At 40.1% G+C, this 6,291-nt stretch overlaps 1 pseudogene; it reads left to right on the top strand.

Annotated features, from left to right (window-relative positions):
- Positions 1-6,238: 6,238 nt before the first annotated feature.
- LOC111816623 overlaps positions 6,239-6,291 on the top strand; it is a 2,191-nt pseudogene continuing 2,138 nt past the window's right edge.

The following is a 6,291-nucleotide window of genomic DNA, read 5'->3' as shown; positions in this document are numbered from 1 at the left end:
ACGTTGGGGGTAGGGCTGGCAGGGCTTGTGGCGCCAGGAGAACCCCAGACCCTGTGCTCTGCCTAAGCAGGTGATTTAATCTACTGAGCTATTTGGCCAGGCCTTATACTGAGCTTTTAAAAAAATATGAAGATATCTATTTTCCTAAACATTTATGCTTATTCTGGAATATTCTAGTTTCCCTAGTTTAAAATTGATCTTCTGGGCTAATGAGGTAGCTCAGTGGTAGCACGCTTACCTACCATGCGTAAGGCCCTGGATTAATCCTTAGCTCTGGGAGGGATCTGCAGGGGAGTCTTCTCTAAATTATAGTACTACCACAAAACATTGAATTTAAGTAAAATTATGTGTAATTAAAGCAATTTTTTAAAATTTGAAGTTTGGAAGTATTTTTTCATATTCATAAATTATGACTACAAAAATGTGCATTTACATCTTGTATAGTTAGCAGAATATATGGCATGATGGTTTTCTAAAATTGCTTTTCACTAGAACATGAATTTTCTTTCTAATTGAACTTCTACTACAATTTGGGACTATCTGAAAGGCCATAGCAGGTTTACCAAAATGTGTTTAATGGAACACCGGTTTCTTGTCATATTGGCAGGTACATTTTTTAAAAAGCTATTGTAAAAGAATCAATTTGAAATTCATTGACTCACACGAAGTTCTATATTTATCTTTGCCAGAAAATTTAGTCTTTAATGTGTGAACTTTATAGTGAATTATCAGGGACTAGAGTACTTTAAAAATTCATTTTATCACAGAATCTTTATTTTTCTGGCACTACTAGCATTGTTAGGGATGTGGAAAACACTTTGTCTTCTATTCCCAGAGGGAACCTATGGCTGCATGCTGTGTATCTTATGACCAAGGGACAGAGGAGGAAAAGACCAGAGTCTGGTCAATGCAAAGTTCTGAATGTTGCTTAGGCACTGCCCAAAGGAGGACACTCATAACATTACTGTCCTTTTCTGGGACATCCCTGAAAGACAGTAATAAAGGAAAATCTTCAAAGTGGGCAGAATTTCAGAAAATACACCTGACCAAGCAACCTGTTCAGAGGAAAAAATGGCTAAGGATATGACCATGCAATGATTCTTATGCCACAGCCAACGCTCTAACTGGATGGCCAGGAAGTTAGAGAGAACGTGGTTAGAAAATTGGTGACAGAGACATTTAGGGAAAAGGAATATGGAGAGGCCTCTTCATATGGATGAAGAATGTGAAGATACCTGTGTCCCACATAAACACTCTCCAAGGTGGCCTCAGCAGAAGGGAAGTTTTAGAATCCAGTGGTATGGTGGAGTGCCAACTGGTGATCAACTTGTTATGTCCAGATGAATTGAACCAGCATGGTCATGGGTGTGGGAGACCCACCTGAGGATTGTTGCCAGCAGCCTAAGAGGCAGGCTGGAGAAGAAGGGAGGCTGTAAGGAGTGCCGTCAGATGCTTCAAGGAGTTGTTAGTTCCTTTGGAGGACCTTGTCATGCTGGCTTTCCTGGCAAACTTGGCTGTTCTTGTTAAAGGAGGAGCTTGGGACCTCACTGTCACTGAGATCAGCTATGGTTGACCTTAGGGGAGCGCTGGTCCTCACCTTGAGCATTGCTTCCTGGATCAGGAGAATAAGATGGTACGCAGTTCAGTCTCTAGGAGAAGCTTGTCACATTAGCTTTCCTGATGGAAACTCAGCTTTTCTCATTGCTGGGGGAGCTCAGAACCTCACTGTTGCTGAGGATGGCTGGGGTACCTTTGGGGGAAGCTTTGGTGCTGAGCTTTAGTGTTGCTTCCTGGCTCCAGTGCAGGTCCACCCAGCACAGATTCTTCTTCCACCACTAGCATAGACTTTCTGACTCGCAAATCTGCTTCTAAGAGATTGATTCCTTTCTCCCTAGATAATGAGATATGATTGTCATGTACCTTTATTTTAAGCACATGCCAACAAATACTTATATATTCCATGTGCACATCATTTTATTCACATGTGTCACATATACCCACACCCACATTTTGTTACTGAGAAATCATCAGGTTATAACACATATGGGCATTAAGCTCCTGATGGGCACTTTTACATTGCTGGGAGAGCTACATGTCACCTACCACTTGGAGGAGGTAAGCTTTGCTTTGGCTCATGATTTCAGCAAGTTTGTCCATGATTGGGTGACTGTGAGGCAGAGCACCATAGAGAAGAGGTACAATAGAACAAATCTGCTTAGGTTCCAGCAGCCAGGAAGTGGAGCAGGGAGCAGAGCCAGGAAGAAAAGGGTAAGGGAACCAGATATGGACCCAGAGTCATGCGTCCAAGACTCAGACACATCTAGTAAGCAGTGCTAGTTCTGTAAGTGGCTTGGAAGCCAATCAAGTTGACATTTAAGTTAAATTAAGTTTAATTGTCTTAAACTACCCCTTGTTATTTTGATAACCAAACATATCTCCTTAAACCATATTTAATCTCCAAATAAACCAAATGATAGAATAATTCTGTTTAATATGATAAGACAGTTTTCAATACATTGAGAAATGCAGTAACTTTTTTGTCTAAGCAGTTTAAATATGTCTCAAAATTCAAGGTAAAGTCTTTTCTAAGAATCAAGGCATACTCAAAACTGAAATTCTGTAAAAAATCACAAACAAGTTACATAATTCCAAGGTACAAAGGCACAGGTAAACATCCTCTTACTGAAAGGAAAGAAGAGAGTTATGGAGAATTGAGTCACAGCAAGACTGAAACAGAGCAGAACAAATATTAAGTCCTGTATTCCATATTCAGCATCCGAGACACATGGTGATGATGTAAAGCTTCCCAAGTGGATTGGTGGCCTTACTCTTATCCTTGCTGGTTGCAGTATAGACGGCACCTCTCTTGTGCTGGATCTACTTACGCCTTGCAGATTTTTTCTGCAGATATTCCACATTCCATCAATGCTCTTTTCTTTTTATTTTTTTCCAAAGATTTTTTTTTTTAATGTATTCGGTTGTTGCAGGGTCTCACTACACAGCTCAACTTGTGGTGATCCTCCTGCTTTCAGCCGGATTTACAGCGAATTGGGTCACAGCTGACATTACAAGCATGTGCCACTATGTCTGGACTCTGTGGGCAGCTCAGCATGCCCTGGGGGCAGGACTGGGGCAGCATGTGATGCCGGGGATAGAACCATGGTCCAGTGGTCCAGAATATACCATATATGGATACACATAGGGGTACACATGTACAGTGAAGTCCTAGTTCCCAACTGAACTCCTCAGCACTGTCTTTATTATTTGTCTCCCTATCAGCATTCTTTTCTTCTGAGCTTCATTCACAATCTTTCATCAAGCTCTGCTTATGAAAGTTTACGGCAGTCATGGCAGAACTTCTAGAGACCAAGTACCCAAACTGCAACCCAAAACCTATTTGTTTATCTCAAAGTATCAGCATTGAAATTCAATTTGAATGTTAGATGCTTGGCTGCTGGGGCAATTTATCTCATGTGCCAACAGAGAGGACTGTAATGTGGCACAGTGGCAGTTCTGTATCACATAATCAAGTAAATTACAGCAATGGTCCCTCTTGAGGTACCAATTTTATAAATTTGTCAACTTTCCTGTCATGGGGACACACTACTTGCACCCATAAATTAAAGAGGAAAATCTTTAATTCAGTTCATAGCTTCAGAAGGTTTAATCCATGAGCAGGTGACTCCAGAGGCAGAAGCGTTATGTGGGAAAGCACAGCAGAGCAAAGCCGCTTAGCGCAGCAAGGAAGAAACAGAGTAGAGGAGCAGTGGCAGAAAGGAAAGGACAAGAGGCAGCCAGAAAGCCCTAACTCATGCCTCCATGACCCACCCAGACACACTGAGAAGTGCGCTTTGCTGAGTCCCTAGGTGGCTCCTAAGACAACAGTTAAGACAGGTGAGCTTAATCTTCACACTCCTTAATGGAAGAGTGGCTGCGATTCACCTCTATGAGCTCCCCAGCGAGTGCTATGCACCATTTGCTTTGGATTTTACTTGTACATAACAGGATTTCTAGTAGAGAATTCCATAACAATACATAAATCACTTTCTTAGCATTCTTCATGGTGAAACAGCATTCTTGTGTGTGTGTGTGTGCCTGTGTATCATAATTTTAGGTGATTTCTAATAGCTTCCTATAAATATATCAAAATATTTATTCTTTCTCTATTGACAGGCAATTTCACTTGAACACTTAGTGTTTCTTCAGCACTCTGTGAACTACTTTCCATGTATTACCTCATTTAACTCTGCAACTTGATGAAGGCAGTTTTATTATTCTTGTTATTATTCCTACCATATAGATCAAGAAAATGGAAGGCTGATTAATTTACCTAAAGTGATAAAGTAAAAAAAAAAAGAAAAGAAAAAAAAAAGAAGATCCAGAATCTTCTGGCCAATGTCTGCCTGTGTGTTTCCCAATGTCTCATAACACAAAATAATTACGTAAATATTTATTCACAGTCAATATGTGTGCAATCAGGAGAAGACACAGATGAATCAGATGTGAATTTTATAGAACTTACTGCCTGTAAGTTAAATACAGCCTGATTATTATTATTATTATTTTTTTTTTCATTTATGTATTTGGCACAGGGTCTCACTACACAGCTTGGACTCAAGGTGATCCTCCTGTTTTCAGCCTCCCCAGCACTGGGATTACAGGCATGTGCCACCAGACCCAGTTTTGGTCCCCAGCTCTGTGTGCCCAGGGGACAGGGCCAGAGTGGCATGTGGTACCAGGGATTGAACCCTGGTCCCTGTGCTTGCAAAGCAGGTGCTTAGTCTGCTGAGCTATCTCGCCAGCCCTAGCCTGATTCTTTTTGAGTAATGGTAAATAAATTAATTGCTGTAGATTTTAATAAAGTGAAAGCTAGGTTAGTAACAAAAATGTCTTACATGAAATAAACTGGAGCTTAGAGTTATGCTTGGTTTTAAGATTTTTAGACTATCAGATTTATTGAGAAATAAGATGGCATTTAGTAAAGTTACAACTTTTCTCCTGAGGGAAAAACCACGGAGGATATAAGTTTAGGGGTTAAATTCTAAAGATGAAGGACAAAATGTTTTTATTTATTAATTACAGCTAGAAATAAATCCACATATGGACAAGAGTTAAAATGAATATTAATCCAAAATAAATGGATGGCTCAGGAAAAATTCTGAAAATACTTCATGTTTTTCAAGGATAGGGGTTAAATGTTACATTTAATGGTTGGATTTTGAAAACTTTAACTTATTTGTTCTTACTGCCAATTTCCTTTAGGAACAAAGGTTAGAAATTATTAAAAGTAACATGAGGCACACATTTCTTCTCAGTATTGGAGTTTGAGTAGGGATGAAAAATTTTATGAAGAAAACTGCTTTCAAGTTTCCAGTCTGGTATCACATGTTAAAAAAATAAAACAAATGAAAAAAACACCAAGCTTTTTTTTTTTTTTTTTTAATGTATTTTGGTAGAGGATCTACAGGGTCTCACTACATAGATTGGACTCCTAGTGATCCTCTTGTTTTCAGCTTCCCAAGCGCTGGGATTACAGGTGCGCGCAGTCTCAATCGCATGCCCAGGGACGCAGCCAGCATGGCTTGCCTGGTAGCCAACCCTGGCCACTGCGCTCTGCCTAAGCAGATGCTTTAGTCCACTGAGCTATCTGGTCAGTCTGCACAAGGCTTTAACAGGAAAAGAAAGCACAGTTTGTAGCAAACAATTTATAACTGAAATGTAATCTTGGGGATGAAATTATTCTCTTCCCCCTAGGTTTGAAACTGTCCTAATACATACTCAAGACTACTAAATTTGGCCATAATATCCTTCATCTAAGGATGTCCATTATTTGCCTATATATAATTTAAAAACTTAGGTACAATTAGCAAACAGGAATATTTCCAGTTGCTATTTAGGCTTTTAACTGGCAACTGAATCAACACATACGACTGTTAAAACACAGTTTCCTTGGCCCTAATCTTGAAATTTGAAATCAAGAATCCACGATCTCCACTTTGTTAGTTCTCATGTCTTCGAGTTTTAGTTTAGAGCCATGGCACTGAGAGGAAGGGAGCTGTCAGGCTTCTTTATGACTGTCTCGTCCCCTGTGAGTTTAGGGTCACGGCAATGTGGTAGGAAGCACAGCGCCTCAGGCTGTGGAAAACTATGTTCTCTACCTGGCTTGCTCTTCCTAGCAGATAGCCTCATAGCATGCCTGAATGTATGAGCAGCAGGTTCCTGTGAGCTACCAGGCAATATGGAGTTAAGGTAAAAGATGTCTAATTTTTTTTATCTCCTTGTATGTGGACA

The sequence above is a fragment of the Octodon degus genome, unplaced genomic scaffold, assembly GCF_000260255.1.
Source record: "Octodon degus isolate 3935 unplaced genomic scaffold, OctDeg1.0 scaffold00036, whole genome shotgun sequence".
In the NCBI taxonomy this organism is placed as follows: domain Eukaryota; kingdom Metazoa; phylum Chordata; class Mammalia; order Rodentia; family Octodontidae; genus Octodon; species Octodon degus.
The sequence above is the reverse complement of the archived record's forward strand: the minus strand, read 5'-3'. Positions and strand labels throughout refer to the sequence as shown.